General features: G+C 47.8%; 1 protein-coding gene across 1 annotated transcript in view; it reads right to left on the reverse strand.

Annotated features, from left to right (window-relative positions):
* Window positions 1–13770, reverse strand: part of LOC126522414 (sulfotransferase 1C2-like) — an 86258-nt gene extending 72488 nt beyond the window's left edge. Inside the window, exon 1 of the mRNA XM_055066398.2 lies at window positions 13679–13770. The gene's annotated coding sequence lies outside the window, so the exon portion shown is untranslated. The remainder of the gene's footprint in view (window positions 1–13678) is intronic.
* Window positions 13771–18133: the final 4363 nt, after the last annotated feature.

Genomic DNA, 18133 nt, shown 5'->3' on the forward strand with positions numbered 1-18133 from the left:
ATACGAAGAAAGGTTAAATAGAAAGTAGTGGAAAAGATTAGGTCTTGAAATTTCGCGGGGATTTTCCCGTTTCTCCTAATTTCAGGGAAACAGCCTTTTGTGCGTGGTTTCCGAGAAGCCAGGGTCCATGTAACTAACTTCAAATGTCACTAAGGTAATGGAACGAATGAATGGTCTTGTTCCGCCAAGATGCCAGGCTCAAGAATTATTTTACTGGTGTCATGAGTAGCTTTCATCGCCGCTGTTCCAGCTCTGGATAGTATTGCAGACCATGTTTCAGCGCTTGAAGTTGCTAGAGGAAACAAGTGCCCCGCCTATATGCTATTCCTAGACATACAGCAAGCTTCCGATTCGATTCTGTATAGGGCGATTATTTTGCTCTTGCGGCCGCGGGCATTTCGGGTTGTCTGCTCCGCTTTGTGCGCAACTTTCTATCGGAGCACCAGATGAAAGTGCGTGCCAGACGAAGAACGCTTGAATCCCGCACTGTGAATTGCGGAGTCCCATATAGGCAGCGTTTAAGCGTCGCTTCTGTTTAACATCGTACTCGCCGCTCTTCCAAGTCGCTTGCCTCGGGACAGTGACTCTATTATAGGTATAGCTATATATGCAGATGGTATTGCTCTGCGGATAAGCGGCCCTTCGGACCTTGGTCCGCAGCTTCGTGCAAGCTTGCAGAGAGATCTGAATGCGACGTCGGAGTACTTGGGTGACATTGGCCTACAGATATGAACCGCTAAGTCGGCTGCATTAGCACATCATCATAAGAACCGTGCTACTAGAACATTGAGCCGACTGTACCTTGACGAGACGCCGACAAGCTGGGTGCGACAACACCGTTATTTGGACTTAATTGTGGATAATTACATATCTTGCTGTCCTGCGGGTAAACTTGTAAAGCGCGAATCGCAATCCTTCCTTAAGTATGTGGCCGCGCCTTGCCTGCTAGACGTGCAAGCTGCGACCAAACGATAGCTCTGCAGGTGTACCTGCCATCTGTACTCTCAGGCGTGGTGTATGCGCTACCAGTCCTGATTGTACTGGCTAGTTTGATGACCCAACTGGAACGATGACCCAACTGGAACCCTCCAACTCATGCTTATATTACCTTTTGAGGCGCAGTGTGTTGCATTACTCACCGAAGCACACCAGTTACCGCTGACAGTGCAAGCAGATCAGAGACCTCTGTGTCATATCGAGCGCCTGCACCGCGCATAGAATTCACCGCCCATAGATTCACCGCCCGCTTTCTCGGAACGGAAAAATGGCGACATTATTTATGACCATTTGTGGCAGTCCTGTACGGCCTGTTTCACTTACGCTTCCAGCTCCGAAAGATATCAACACGTATATGCCTCATTTATCTCCAAATCCCTGACATGCACAAAAAGTCTGTTGTGCCTGTTTTTGCAATATTCCAACTAGCTCAGTCACACATGTTCGGAAGGTTTCCAGATTATCCTCAACTATTCACCGATTGTCAAGGCGCCTCTGAAACTTTTTTTCTGCCCTTCGAATCAAGTACGACGAGTGTTTCATATACTACATCCAGCTTCATCAACTGTGGAGCCAGCAGCGATTGACGTTGCACTGAAATGCGTTCAAGATGAGCTATATAGCATCCAGGATTGCCGTTTTTACTGACTCCCGCGCTGTCTTTGCAGACTACAACCAAGTCGCTCTGATTGTTTATTCGTGCGCAGCATAACTGACTCCGCCAATAAAATTGCATCACGTGTTTTACCTCTCATTGCCCAGTGGATACCTTCGCATGTAGGGTTCGGCGGGAAATGAAGATGCTCATCGGTTGGCTTGAACGTACACTCATAACGACTGCGACTGCCCTGACACTTCGCGCAAGCTTGATGAAAGCTCGTCTGCTGGATCTTCTCCGAAGTGCGAAGCACTGACTGCGATAGCAAGTTTTAGCGCTACACTCGAACTTCTGCGACGTTGTTCCGACTTGACGCGGGTCGGACTAATGCGGATGTGACATACACGGGTGCGGACACCGTTAAAAGCTTTAACACGCCGTGCAGGGCCAGTAAAGACATCGCACAGGCTCCGCTACGCTGCGAGTAAAGACTAGTAAAATCACATCGCTATCACGTTTTAGCAGTGATATTGTTTTGAACTTTTAATATTTAATAGTCTAAGAAGACTTAGAATAATGGGCATACGCTGTGAGTGTTCTGCTTCATGACATTTGTTTGCGTACTGCCATTCTCGAAATTCTGAGGAATAATTTAGTCAAGAATGTAAGATCTGGTATAAGCAATTTTAGTGATATAATAGTGTAGCAATACATTCAGTATCAACAGCCCGGCATGTAGTCTGGCATGGTATTTAGCAGGCATAAGCTTAAGCACATGCAGAGCTTCACGGCAATGCCGTCGGCGAAAATTACCTTGGAGTGTCCATATATTTGCTACCGCAATAAAATGTATTACGTTCCACTTACAATCGCCCAAAACTGCTTCACGCGTTTGGGAAACCGTTAACTGGAAAGTCAAATGTAGTTCGTGCCCCACTTCAAGAGTGGAACATTAATCCCCGTATTCAGGAATACATCTTACCTTGAAGCCCATGCCAGTGGCGTAGCCAGTAATTTCGTTCAGGGGGGGGGGGGCTCACATTCCAGCTCGGCCTCCTCGTTATAGAACTTGTCGAGGGATCAAATATATGAATAATAAGTGCATTGCCACTGCCAGAGATGCTCCAAACGATTTCTTGAACGCTACACACTGTCAAGACAAGTTAAATATGTATTTTTCATAAAAGAATATATTCGTATGTCCCAAAAATTATGCCAGAAATAACTTATATCAATGATTCCATGTTTCCTTTTGCCTTTTAAAAAGGACAGGAAATACCACACGAACTTTAGAACTATATCAGTTCGAAACCAGCAAAGCAGTGCATGTCGCTGATATGAAAAATGTAAAGGCGGTGAAATGAACAAGTTGAGGACAAAAATTGTATTGGAACTTTGTCATTCAAGAACCTTGTTTACATTTTCGTACTTAAGCAATGGCCAGGGAGAAGTCCCAATGACGCTGGCCTTTGATCCAATGCATTGCGCAGGAGCAGCCGTCACCGGTCGTCTGTTGTGAGTAATTGCACCAAAGTTATAGTCGCAACAGAGAGCACACATAAAAAGCAGTTCTGCCAGATATACGAAGGCGAGTCAAATCAAAGTGAGCCAATGCGAATATATCATTAACGGGGTACTTTATTTAAAGGTATCAGCCTTTAGACATTGGTTCCCCTGTCTAACGAGTCACGTGATTACCGTCTCATAAAGCTTCCTGTGTTGCTGCTTCAAAAGGTCTGTAACCGACTATTTCACGTTATCGTCTGACAGGAATCTGGTTTCCTTGATCAGGTTCTTCAAGTGCCCGAAAATGTGGAAGTCGCAAGGCGACAGGTCTTGGCTGTATGGCGGTTGTTGCAATGTTTCCCACTTGAACTTTGCCCGTCTTGTGTCAGCCACATCAGCGACGTAGGGGCGAGCATTGTCGTGGAGCAAGGTGACCCCATTCGTCAATTTTCCCCGTCGTTTGTTCTTGATTGCGACAGACAGCCGATCCGGCGTTTCACAATATCGGAAATGATTGATAGTCTCTCCAGCTTCAGGAAATTCGATCAGTAATGGCCCCTGACGATCGAAAAGAAAGTCAACACCTTTCTGGCAGAAATGACGGTATTCGCTTTCTTTGGCGGTGATGAATTGGAATGCTTCCATTATAAGCTTTGCCGTCGTGTTTCAGGCTCGTAGTAGTGGCACCATAACTCGTCCCCAGTCACAATTGCAGACAAGAAGCCGTTTCCCTCATTGTGATACCGGATCAGATGAGTCAAGGCAGTGCCGAACCTCTCCGTCTTCTGGCGCTGGTTCAAAATGTTGGGCATTCATTGCGCACACATGAGCTGATAACCAGTTCATCGACGCTTATCCTCCATTCTTGTCTAATCGGCTCATCAACCTTTGGAATTGTGTTGGGGGCGATTGCACAGTGGCTTTGGCCCGGTCTTGAATCGTCTTTGCAACTTTCACTTCTTTCTTGAAACCGTTTGCTCCAACGCTTCACAGTGGCCAATGAAATGCAATGTTCACCGTAAATGAGAGATACCTGTATGCTACGCGCATGCCTCGCACATAATTAACCGAACCATTATTGCGTGGGTAGGGTTGGCACACTTTCATTTGGCTGGCCCTCGTAAATTAGAAATGCGAAGATACAATAGAATGTACAAATACGAAGATGCAGGTGTGAAACCGGGCTAGTTGGTATTTAACAAGATATTTAAATTTACGTATAAGTCTCCAAAAAACGACAAAGAATGAATGTGTCCAACTCAAGAGGTAAGCTAGAATTCGGGTAACTGTCAAAACTGATCAACAAGGCGAAAATAAGGGATATTCGAAATTATAACGTGAAAAAGACTGAGGAAGCCGTAAAAAATGGACGCAGCATGATATCAGTGAACAGAAAACTTGGCATAGGACAAAGCAAGATGTGTGCACTGAAAGATACGCAGGGTGATATTTTCAGCAATGCCGAAGGTATAGTAAAAGCAGCGGAAGAACTCTATACTGACCTGTACAGGACCCAGAGGAGCCATAATACCTTCATTCGAAGCAGTAATGAACAGGTTGCACAGACTCCTTCTATAACTAGCGATGTGGTTAGAAGCGCCTTGCAAGACACGAAATGGGGAAAAGTGGCAGGAGAAGATGGAATAACAGTCGATTTAATCAAAGATGGAAGAGACATAATGCTTGAAAAGCTAGTGGCTCTCTTTACGAAGTGTCTATCGACTTAAAGGGTCCCAGGGAACAGGAAGAATGCAAACATTATACTAATCCACAAAAGGGGAGACGTTAAAGAATGTAAAAAATTATAGGCCCATTAGCTTACTCACATCATTATATAAAATATTCACCAAGATAATTTCCAATAGGAAAAAGGACACAGAGCAAAGAAAGAACACGAGAGAGCGACACGCACATCACACTGACTTACAACAGTTTAATCATGAGGACGCGAAGGAACGAATAGAAAGGGTGCTACCATACGCAATATGTGAGTGATCGGCAAAAGACTTGCAACATCATTTGCAAGGCTGATAATGACAGCCACGTACCTACAGAGCACACGCAATGTTTGCCATTCGAACCCTGTCAAGATACGCTATTTTCCTAGATGAAAGTGCAATCGAAGGAGAACTGAAGCACGAGCTGTCAAACTTCCTAATGAAATCTGCCTCAATTATTTCACGTGTCAGCTGTGACCTATATTTAGCCGGCACCTCGCTTTCTTCCAAGCAGGGCTTACACTTCTGGTCGCGGCAATGAATACCCGGATGGCCCTGTACCGTGCTGTACACATTGTTATGGTGCTCTCTGGGGCGATCACTTAAGCACCTTCCCCGTCTGTCCCACGTACTTTTTTTCACAAGAGAAAGGAATCACATACACCACGCCAGTGATGCAGGGCACTAAACCCTTCTTGTGTTTCACGGTACAATGGCCATGCCTGCCTTGTGAAGCAAACTTGCAAAGCTTTGTTAGTTTTTCCGGAGCGAAAAAAAAAAATCCACCACAGCACCAGCGCGTTGCCCTAGCCTCTTCAGTTTGTGGGACATATGTATATACGGAAGTACTGCGAGTTTTTTCTTTATACGTAACTGTCACGGCTTGTCGTCCGTTCGCCGTCGGCGCGAAGGCGTCGACGGGGTATACAAGCCGGTTGGTTGTTGTGTACTCAAGCGAACACAGCGAAGGAGTCAGAGTCGGGAGAAAGAAAGAAAAAAAAAAGAAATATTCATCAAGTGACAATGCCACAAAGATTAAAAGAAACGCGAAAGACACACATGCACTTAACACACATGCACTTAATCTAGATCAATGATGAATACAAAAGAAATACAACGAACAATAACAGCAAATATAAAAATTAGCACTACACAAAACATACTTAACGGTGGTCAACTAAACATAGTTCGAAAGAAAACAACTGATGGCATACGCATGGCCGGGCAGCAGCAGCAAGTCCATAAAGCGTGGAGTCGACGGCAGAGCTTTCCCGAAGAACGCTGGCAACCCGATCTCGTTGCGGTGGATGCGATTGCTGGCCTGGGTTTCCCGGGACTCTAGGTCTAACGTCTTCCCTCGAGCAGGTTGAGTTAACTTGCGGGGAACTTGCAGACGTTGGTTTGTCGTCTCTTACGCCAACTAGTAACTCGCAGTTCAGACGCGGCTAGGCGGCCCCAGCTATACTGGAGGGCACTAGCTTCTTGACGTTTTTCAGCTGATTGTAGGCGCGGCTTCCAGGCTCTAGACTGCCTAGCTCGGTCTAAAACCTGCGTTTAAATAACTTCTACTTTCCCTAGTTCCCTGTGGTGAGGAACGGCAGATATCGGTGACGATCCGATGAAGTTCACCCAATCGGATCCCGGCTCCTCCCAAGGTCTTGGCCGCACCCGTTTTAATTTGGGGCGAGGGAACGGATGATTCCTCCCTGCATTTAGAGATCGCGCACTCGTATTGCACCGCGCACTCACACCCTTGAGTCCGTAGCGGGCCTCTATTGTTCGTTCACAAACACAGGAGAAACGACGGCAGCCGGCCATACGGCGCTGTAGGCGCACATACACTGACAGCAATTCATGGACACGGGATTGCACAGGGGCACCACATACACTGCAAGTACTTCGTGGACACAGAATTGCACAGACACCACATACTTAGGAGTATTCTCACCCCCGCTTTCTTAGTAAGCTTCTCATTGCACGCGCGGGGCAGAGAATACACAGGGGTTCCCACGAAAAGCTGTCTGGGCGTCACCGTCGCGCCGACGACTGTTTTGCTCGTCGGTTCCTATTACTACGACCGTTTTGGCGCCCGTTGATTCGCCGAATCGAATAATGCCGCACCGGGACGATAACACACCATAACACCCCCCTATGTATATATATATATATATATATATATATATATATATATATATATATATATATATATATATACATATATATATATATATATATATATATATATATATATATGTACCACGGTCGAGACGACGTTTTATTCCAAGAAGGAAAGATGGCGCCGACGCTAAAACAAACACGAGCCGATGATTGATGATGACTTTGTACAGATGAAGATGAAGTCCGCATAAATGCTTACACTAATTTCTCCCGTGGACGGAAGCGGCCAGCCTGCACATTAGACAGTGGAACGGAAATGAAAGGGCTTCAGGCGAGAAACGTGCATGATCTCTGTTCCGCGACTGCGTCGGTCAGTTGGGGCATCAACAGGTGTAACGCGATAGTTCACCGGCGAGGTCTGCTCTATGACTTTGTAGGGGCCAATATATCGAGGCTCAAGTTTCTCCCATAAACCGGATTTTCGTGCAGACTTCCATAGGAGCACATCGTCACCAGGGCCTTAGGAGACGACGCGGTGAGAGGTATCATACCGATGTTTGCGATCGTCTTGGCTTGATTCAGTGTTCATACGGGCGCGACGACGACATTGGTCAAGACGACACACAAACTGGTCGCAAATGAACGGTGAAGCGTTGACGGGGCCAGAGACGGGACCGTCTTGTAGGCGGCGTCGGCGAAACCGGGAGTTATGTCCTCGAAAGCCGCAGTAACAGCAGGTAGGCCACGACGAACGACGGGCAGAGTAATAAGGCGGGTTCGGAGCTCGGGCGACTAAAGGGGCCAGTTGATCGTGAACAGACGCAGGCGGTGTGACTGGAGACGGTGCGGCTGGCATTGCAGCAACCTGGTTGTAAGAAGCCGGTTGTGGGCAAGGAGAAGCGTTGGCATGGTGGGTGTTCTGCAGTGAGGCCAATTCCTCCTTAATAATGCCACGCAGGTCAGTAGAAGCAGGTTTGACCTGAGCGCTGCTGCACGGGGGTGAGACATGCGCTTGCAATTCCTCATGAATTATGGCTCGAATGATAGACCGGAGCTCAATACGGTTTGCTAGGGGGTTGTTGGAAAAGTCCGTTTGCAAGCGGATTGATTGCAGGGCGTCGAGGCGCTGACAGACGGAGACGACGTCAGACATCGTCGAAGGGCTTTTAGTGGCGAGTGCGTTGAAGGCAGTTGATCCTTTACCCTTAAGAAGGTGTTGCATGCGGTCGGTTTCTGGCATGGCACTGTCGACACGGTGGCAAAGCGTGAGGATGTCCTCATTGTACGAGGTATACGACTCGCCATAATGCTGGACGCGCTCCGACAGCCTCTTTTTCGCAACTTCCGAACGAACCGTGGGTGTGCCAAAAATCCGCCGTAGCTGCTCCCTGAGAGACGACCAATCACGAAAGTCTCTCTCGTGATTCAGGAACCATGTCTTGGTTACTTGAGAGACGTAATATGGCACGTTGTTTAACCTCGATGTCTCGTTCCAGTTGTTGTACTCGCTGACATGATCGTAGCTGTCGAGCCAGTGTTCAACGTCCTCACCAGGCAAGCCAGAGAATATTTCAGTATCGCGCCGTGGTTGCTCAGTGGCTATGGTGTTAGGCTGCTGAGCACAAGGTCGCGGGATCGAATCCCGGCCACGGCGGCCACATTTCGATGGGGTGGAAAAAAACCGTGTACTTAAATTTAGGGGCACGTTAAAGAACGCCAGGTGGTCGAAATTTCCGGAGTCCTCCACTACGGCGTGCCTCAGAATCAGAAAGTGGTTTTGGCAAGTAAAACCCATAATTAAATTTCTTTTTTTTTAACATTTCAGGATCGCGATACCAGTTGTTGGCAGGACTGGGAGTGGGGGTTGCTGGCACTTGGGGGAACCGAGCTGGTGGACGCTGCGGGCTGGTCTTGCGACATGGCGGCTTCTTGGCGTAAGCGGCGTCCCGAACGTAGCTCCAGGAGAGATCTTCAAGAGGATTGAGGTCGAAGGGATCTTAAAGCACCTCCACCACTTGAAGCACCTCGGTCGAGACGATGCTGTATTCATGATGACTTTCTACCGATGAAGACCGCATAAATGCTTATTATATATATATATATATATATATATATATATATATATATATATATATATATATATATATATATATATATATATATATATATATATATATATATATATATATTTCATGAAGGAAAAGTTCTGTAGGTCCGGTGCATAGGTAGTTGAATAAACGAAGGAGCACACTTACCAAAATTCCATTTTTAATGTTTTAACGTTTCGGCCGTGGCAGCACGGCCTTCGTCAGAATACCAAATTTTATTATTCTGACGAATTCTGACGGTATTCTGACGAAGGCCGTGCCACGGCCGAAACGTTACAACATTAAAAATGGAATTTTCGTAAGGTGTGCTCCTTCGTTTATATATATATATATATATATATATATATATATATATATATATATATATATATATATATATATATATATATATATATATATATATATATATTCCGAAATATCGAAGAAAATGCGAGATGCTTGGTCCACAGAGAACCAACCATACGCATACTGCTCGGTATCCTACACCGGCGAGACCTTCCGCAGAGGTTGCGCTCAAGCGAACGCGTTGCAATTTGTCGAGTCCCTATAGTGATGGCGGCGAGCGACCATTGTTTCATTTTCTCGTCTGCTAGCCAACAAGCGTGCAAAACACTGTCAGGCGAAAATCCACTGGGCCAGAGAAAAACGAATGCGCACCGAAGTGCGCCACGCGGTGGTCGGGGCAACACGAGAAAAACGCATGTGCTCTGGCTTGCTCAGGCAGCCCGCGGTACCGAGAACAAGAAAATTAAAGACGCTCAATATGTCCTCGCGAATAAGAGTCAAAGTACAAAAATAAATCAGAACGTAGTTACCTTTGCTGGCTTTAGTGTCTTGACATGGATGCCTTGGCGCAGGTGACAAAAATGTTGACATTCTTTTCTGTGACATGACCGCACAAATGAACCACCACAACGCTTAGTCTGGTCGGACCTCACTGCGTGCTTTATCAGTTGGTCTGACAGTGTGTTGATTTGGTTTGTCTCGTTGTATGGTCCGATGTACAAATTTAGAAAATTCTATGCACCTTTGGCGTCAAATGTTTATAACAACATTAAACCTGCAACGTTCTGGCATTGAAAGTCTAAAGCATGACTTGGGAAATGTCGGTGCACCTTTCGCATCAAAAGTTTGAGAACTTTACACCCATAAAAATTCGGAATTGAAATCTATGCGCTCCGTAGATTCCGCGGCCTCCGCGAGGTGCCGCGACGAGCCCGCTCGCCCTCAGAACGCCCTTGAATCTTTGGGCTCGGACGGGGCTGCCCCGTGCATGGGCGTTGCCACGAATTCCAGCCCGAGTTCGCAATGTTCGCACTGAAATGTCTTTTCGAGCACACAAAAAAAGACATTCTAGACAAATCCAGAATAATTTCCGGCTCCGGGGGTTGTTATGGTCAGTGGTGCATGACAGCACGAAAACTTTCGGGAGGGGGGGGGGGCTGGAGCCCCATGATCCCCCCCCCCCCTGGCTACTCCTCTGGTCCATGCTCGACTTCATCTAAAGGGCGCCCGTCGTGAACGGGCCCAGAACGCTCATTGAGTTTGCTTTGGTGCGTTCCCGGCAGGCATCACTTAGATCAAGTCAAGCATAAGCTTCAATTGAAGATGCATTGCTGAATACGGTGCTAAGTCCCCTAACCTTCTAAGATATCGACGTCCCGTTTCAAAGGGGAGGCCAATGAATCATCAACATCATCCTCCTCCTCCTCATCATCATCATCGTCATCATGTTTGTCGGTTGGTCGGTCGGTCGGTTAACGACAGCAGCATGTTGTAACTTAAAGTGCTTTGCCATAGTTTTTCTGAGTGAAAGACACATGATTCGAAACATATTTAAGGAGAGAGGAAGAACAAAAGGGAGAGAATGGAATGTTAATGGCAAAGAGATTGAGAGGTCGGCCTGAGCGAAGTGCCTCTGGCCTGCTACTCCACGCTGGGGAAGGGGTTTGGGGGTGCAACAGAGACAAGTTGTGAAGATGAAGGAGGATCATATGATGACGTCGACGGTGAAAAGTGCAAAGTATGAAACGCGTAAAAACGTGAAACGCGTTTGTGAAACGCGCACAGTATGCACTCTCTGTGAAAAGCGTACACTTCACAATACACGCGTCTTTCCGGACAGGGGTCGAGTCTACTGCATGCAGCGCACCTAGTAGAGTTTGTTTACACCATGCGTTATTGTCGCGTTTGTCCCCGCCACTGGCGCAATTAAATTACAGAGTAGCAGGGCATCGATCACATACAGGTGCCACGTAGACGTGAGACGAACGTCACGTTGTTGTCGCTTGTCTTGAGCGAGTCAGAAGACAATTACTTATTTTTAGCTTGCACTGTGCCTAATTGATGAACTCGCCACTCTCGTAAACATTGGCGGAGCTTATACTTCAACGCACAATGGAGCGCTCGCAAAGATATCCATTTGCGTTGCTTCCGAGCGCGTCCACGGAAACGATTTCTATTTGGCCAGAGGTGGGTAAGCGCTATGCCCTATACGATGCTATGGTAATGATCGGAAAGCCCAAACATTAAAAGGGCATGCGGCACATAGAACGCTGATTCTTTTGTCAACGAGTGTTTTGCAATAAGAGCAACAGGGCGTAATAGTGAAGGTGTTTTCCTTATATGTGGCGGGCTTCGACCAGAATCGGGAAAGGAAAAACGAAAACAATGCAGAAGCTATTTCCCCTGTCTCTGACAAGGCCGCGTAATTAAGAAATTACTGCTCATGCCATTGACGTTGCATATTTACGAATTATGCATCTCCTACTTATTTATCCGATTAGGAATCATCTAATTCACTCTGTTAGCGAACTGGTTAACCAAGTTATTTCTGTAGTAGCCTATTGTGGCTTTCTAGAGACAGCTGTCGGCAATATGGTTGCTGGAGACAGCTGCCGACACATATTCGCGTCATGCACGCGCGAAATCGCATTATCCTTATTTCTTTACCATTTAATGAAGTTACGTGAAATACGCATTATTTGTGCTGTATGCATGAGAGGCGGCCAGTCAGGGAACTAGCAAATATGCACAAACGTAAATCGGACCATCGCTGAAAGTTGATGGCTTGGGAGCAGACCGAGTGGCAGGCAGGCGGGGGGAAGACAACGAGCAAATGGAAGGCGCCAGTGAATCTGAATTCGAAATTGCGGACGCGAACGATGCTGTCGGAGCATTTCCGCTGTGTGTGTAAAATAGTGTGACGGGGCTCCACACGACTGGCTGACTGGCACAAAAGCACACAAAGCGACCTCGCAGAGGCGAAAGGCAATTCCGGTCGTTGAAGACGATTCCGAATCTCGGCGGCGTTCGCTTCAGCCGGAGAAAAATCATCTCTCCGAGCGCACACATTACACGACGTCACTCACATGCGTGACCTAATGCAGACGCGGCCTCAGCGTCGCACTGGTCGGCATACATACATACATACATACATACATACATACATACATACATACATACATACATACATACATACATACATACATACATACATACATACATACATACATACATACATACATACATACATACATACATACACACATACATACGTACATACCCACACACACGCTGAGCGATAACGAGTGGCTCGAGTCTTTGTGCACGACGACCATATGAAACCACTTGGCATCGAAGCCACAGGAAGTAGTGAGGAAATTAACTGTCCTCAAGTAATCTTTGCAATTAGGTATTGTTGACGGTTAAGCTTGCCCTAAACATTATAATTTTACTAAATAAAATGGGAAAGGAAAGTACTAGCTAGAAAAGACAACTGTGGGGCGGGGGGGGGGGGGGGCGGCGGGTGTATTCGAATCCACATCCTCCGCGTGACGCGTGCTATGCGTATAGATGATGTGAGCTGCAGTCAGCAGCAGTACAGCGATCCCACTGTGCACACATCGAGCCGCTTGTTACACAAGATTGCCCTAAGAAGCCTATTTATTGAGTCTTTCTATGCATATGCCGTCCTCGTCACGGAAGCGAATATTGAAAGGCGCTGGACGATGTCTCAACAACAGCGTAAGGACGTCCTCATCGCGCACGTAAATCTCAGCGCTTCGGCACACGTCGGCCCTACAGATGCAGCAGATGTGGATGGTGTATAGGAACTGCTAGCTCAAGACAGGTAGCGGAACTCATTAGGCGCGCTTCCATCGAAACACCAAGGTTGACTGATTCTTCACGCTTCGAGGACCTTTGTCAGTGTCAAGCCTAACCTGGCCTGACGAGCGAAAGGAACGTGCAGGACGAAGCTTGTTGCGACCTCGTGCAGTTCACGCGCACAGAAGTTCCGCACGCGCACACATGCACGCACACACAATCACGTTTTCAGGCTTTTCCTTATCGCTCTGCCGCATCGCGCTCTCAATGTGCGCAGCGTGCTTACGTCAAATTTTCTTTATCAATATTACCTTTCTTTACGCCAGGAACGCAAAGGAAGATAATAATTGGTGGCGGCTTCTGTACAGTAGGCTCTCTCCTTGATGGTACCGCTGCGCGAGTCCATTACACATAACCATAAAACGGCAACTATAAGCCAACAAGCACTCCTTTCAAGGAAAGACAGAAAACTCTTCCCGAGCGTAATCAAGCGTGGCACGAATACGCGGAATTAAGTACTCACTTACCTCAATTATTGTATCTCTGCGCCCGTCACGTCTCCAGATGGCTTAAGGCACCAGTGCGAGCGCGGACGGAAAACCAGCACACACACACACAAAAAAAATAAAGAACAAGAAAAAAGGAAGGTACACTGCACGGGGAACCACGGAGCTGCACGTGAGAGCGCTTAAAGAGCTCACAATCTGGCGCGCCTTTGAAGTCGTCTGCTCTCACCTCAGGCGGCCGCCATGTTGGAATAGACGTCGTCGACTGCGCACGCGTCCCGCCCCGTCTCGCGTCGCTTCCTCATTACGCGCCGTTACGGCGAGGAGGCGGCCCGGAAAAAAAGCGTCGCACAATGGCAGCCACAATAGAGGCGTCGGCGACGTGAAAATAAGGAAATAAAAGCCGGCGGGAGGCGCGAACGATGTCCCCTTTTGGTCCGCGTGCAGCAGTCACTCAGCCGGCGACCGAGCTAGTGTCGCCTTGATGACGACGACTATAGGGAGGAGGGTTCGTCCGCGGAGGCCAATAATATGGAGCCCTCTACTCGTGCGTGTGTCCTCGGGGCGATACACGAATCGCCGTCTTGTCAGACGTTACTCCGAGCGACATTTAGCGCTCGCAGTGATGGTCTCTGAACAAAAACAACAACAAAATACTTTGCTGCAGAAACTGCATTGCTCGGGGTCTCTGACGAAGCCTGCGTTTAAGTCATTGTGGCTAGGTTGTGGGTGGCATTAGAGCGCTAAAATACAGGGACGGAAAAAATACCGATATGGTCCCTGTCCTCTCACGGGTAGTTGATGCCAAGTGAACAGGTCAAGGCAACTTCATTTGCCCAGGATAAACGTTTTCAGCGGTGCAGTTCTGCACACAAAATTTCTTACTGGTAATGCTAGAGCTTATGACGAAGTTAGAGAATCTAGGACAGTGGTCAGGGCATATGGTATATAGGGTTCCACAAGTATCATGAATCACTTTCTTTTAAGCGAGGTATTCTGTTCGGATGAAACCAAATGTATGTATGTATGTATGTATGTATGTATGTATGTATGTATGTATGTATGTATGTATGTATGTATGTATGTATGTATGTATGTATGTATGTATGTATGTATGTATGTATGTATGTATGTATGTATGTATGTATAAGTTGTTAGCAATAACCTGAAGAAGCGTTCAGTGTATATCTTTTCATTGCACCTAATAATTCCAGTTTGCAATTATTATTTTACAATCTTTCTGATGTACTTACCGCAAATATCTCAGCCCTATATTTTGAAACACACTGAAGAACATCATTTTCAATTGTTTTCGGCGCGCTATCTTTTCTGCTGCAATTTTTTCTGTGCTCACACGAAATAAAAAGAACCGGGGCGATTTAGCGGTAAATGCGAGAGAAATGCGTCAGCATTACATCGTACCTCTTTGAAGTCCCGGATTCATGGTTTTAACCGCTTTCACCGCATTGCAAAGTGTTGTTCAGGAGCTCACTCGACACACGTCCGGCTTCCTCGAGGAGCGAAGTGAAACTGATGGGGGTCAGGAGCAGACCACCGTTGGTTGCACGACACCACCACCACCACCACCACCACCACCACCACCCCGATCATCATCATCATCATCATCATCATCATCATCATCATCATATGTTTACGTCCATTGTAGCACAAAGGCCTCACCCAGCGGTCTCCAAAAGCCCTGTAGCGCTTAAGCTGATTCCTACTTGCGCCTGTAAAGTTATTATTTTCATCGCCCCACCTAATTTTCTGCTATCTTCGACTGCGTTGGCCTTCCTTTGGCCCCCTTTCTGTAACTCTAATGGTCCACCGGTTATGTGACCTACATCCTACAAGGCCTGCCTAGCTCCATTTTTACAGCGAAGCTGTGAGCCTGTAGTTGTTCGGGATTATTCGTGGGCTCGTGCTCACCTAAAAACAGTACCACCACCTAGCGGTCGCGGTCACTCAGAAAGACATCAAACGGCAGCTGAAGAAGGGCTTTATCTTCGAGTTACCGCGTAACAGACTTATGTTTCCTCGTATATTCGAATTACAACCCGAAGCTATAGTGTCTACAGCTTACGTGTAAGCCGTTCCGGCGACTTACACATAAGCTGCAGACATGATAGCTTCGGGCTATCATGATAGCATGGCATGATAGCTTCGGTATTCTCGGCCTACTACTTCAGAGCGACGCGAAGGCACACGCCGCCATCACAAAGATCAAGACTACAACCTAACAGATACTTGGTATGATTCGGAGGGTATCTAACAGAAACCGAGGGCTTAAAGACTTTAGGACGATGCCATGCGCCTGGTACGCGCGTTCATCGTGTCGCGGGTTGCCTACTCCGCCCCGTATCTCCAGCTGACGAAGGCGAATAGGGACACCCTAAACACGATGCTTCGTAAGGCAACGAAGCAAGCACTGGGCATGCCCATATACTCGTCCACGCAAAGACTGCTAGACACGGGCGCCCACAACACGGCGGAGGAGCTCATCGAAGCCCACCTCTCTAATCGAAGAATCCGGCTCAGTCACACGGAACACAGACGAGCCGTGCTAAGCAAGATAGGATGGCAGATCGAGCCAGTACCCATCAAGACGGCCCTTCCGGAAGACTGGAAGACGACCATTCAGACCAAACTCCTTCCCCGGAACATGACGCCAGGTAAGAACGATGATAGGCGTACCGCGCGAGCCGAAGCCATAGCCCGGAAGCTGGAAGAGAACCCCAGGGTCCTCTACGCGGACGCCTCGCTCCGAAAATACAGTGACCGTGCAGTGGTGGTGGTTACGTCAAAAGACAGGCTGATCGTCAGCGCGTCCCTGAAGACAACAGACCCCGCAGTTGCCGAAGAAGCGGCCGTGGCCCTCGCACTCGCACAGCCGAGCATGGACACCGTAGTCACCGACTCAAAGACAGCCTACAGAAGCTTCCGCAGGGGGGGTAATCTCCTCCGCGGCCCGAGCCATTCTATCCAAGTGCAAGCCACCGGGAAGAGCCACAGAGCTCCGTGTGGGTCCCGGCTCACTCGCAGGTAGCAGGCAACACCATCGCCGACTCCCATGCCCGAGAAATGTCAATCCGGGCCGAGCACAAGCCGGAAGAGCTACCGCACCCGGTTACCAGCTTTCGGGACATTACCCGGATGTACCGAGAGGAAAGGTGCAGACTGCTGGAATCGCACCCCAAACTCACCAGACAACAACAAATGATCCTGCGTCGAGCGCAGGCGGGTGCTTGCGCATCCCGTACTGATGAACCGCATGTACCCTGCGGAATACGATATGCTCTGTCTGTTTTGCAGAAGATAAAAGGGCACCCTGCCGCACGTCTTGGTAGAGTGCACAGAGCTCAAGACCCCCCCCCCCCCCCTCCTCTCCTTCCCACCTACACCCCCAATCCCCAACCCCTTGAGTTATGGGAGACCTTGTTATCCAGCCTCGCCCTACCGATTCAGCTCGCACTGACGGACAGAGGCCAGGAGCTGCTGGGAACATATGGGTCCCGTAACTAGGGAACTACCCCGTCTGGTGCCTGCGTGCACCACCTATTTAGTTCGGGCCCAGTAAATATTGCATCATCACCATCATGTGTAAGCCGTACTTTACAAATCTTCTGACGCAATTTCTTTGAAAAATTAAATTACTTCAATAAGGCACTGGCACTTGGCGGGTGCCTAGAAGTATGATGATGTATGCTGCACGTCCGCACCCGCGCGTGCGTCGCTTGTGTTGGTTGTCTAATGTCGTCTAACGTCAGATGGGGTGCTGATACTTGTATAGCGCCGCTTGTGCTTGTCTAACGTCGGCAACAGCTTCGCTGCATATCAACTTTCACAGAGTGAAATGGAGGCGGACTTTCTTTCTCTTTGTCTCAACTGGAATATCGGCTGTCAACGTTTGCTCTCTTATCCACACCCCTGTCTTCCTGTCTCTTAAGGTTACGCCTGACATATTTCCTTCCATCGTTCTTTGCGTGGTACTTGTTCTCGAGTTTCTTTGTTAACCTCCTAGTTTCTGCCCCATATTTCAGCACCGGTAGAATGCAAGCATTGTACACTCTTCTTTTCAACGACAGTGATAAGCTCCCAGTCAGGATTTGTTAATGCCTGCTACATGCACTGCAACCCATTTTCTATAGTGTAAGTTTCCTTTTCATGGTCAGGGACCCTTGTGAGTAATTGACCTAGATAAACGTACTCCTGCACAGACTCTAGGGGCTGACTGGCGATCACAAATTCTTGCTTGCTTGATTGCTTGCCTTCGAGAGTGGCTCATACCAACCATGGGGGATTGGCCGATAATCAGGTGATTGTGACATTGCAAGGCTATTCCACATTACCTTTGTCTTCTGCTTGTTATTTTCAACCGTATATTCTACACTTTCTTCCGTTAAGGTCCCCAATCATTTGTTGCAATTCATCGCCAGTCTATGGGTGCTCGCACTAATACCCTTTTAAGTCATCCCC

Source organism: Dermacentor andersoni, chromosome 6 (genome assembly GCF_023375885.2).
Source record: "Dermacentor andersoni chromosome 6, qqDerAnde1_hic_scaffold, whole genome shotgun sequence".
NCBI classification, from domain to species: domain Eukaryota; kingdom Metazoa; phylum Arthropoda; class Arachnida; order Ixodida; family Ixodidae; genus Dermacentor; species Dermacentor andersoni.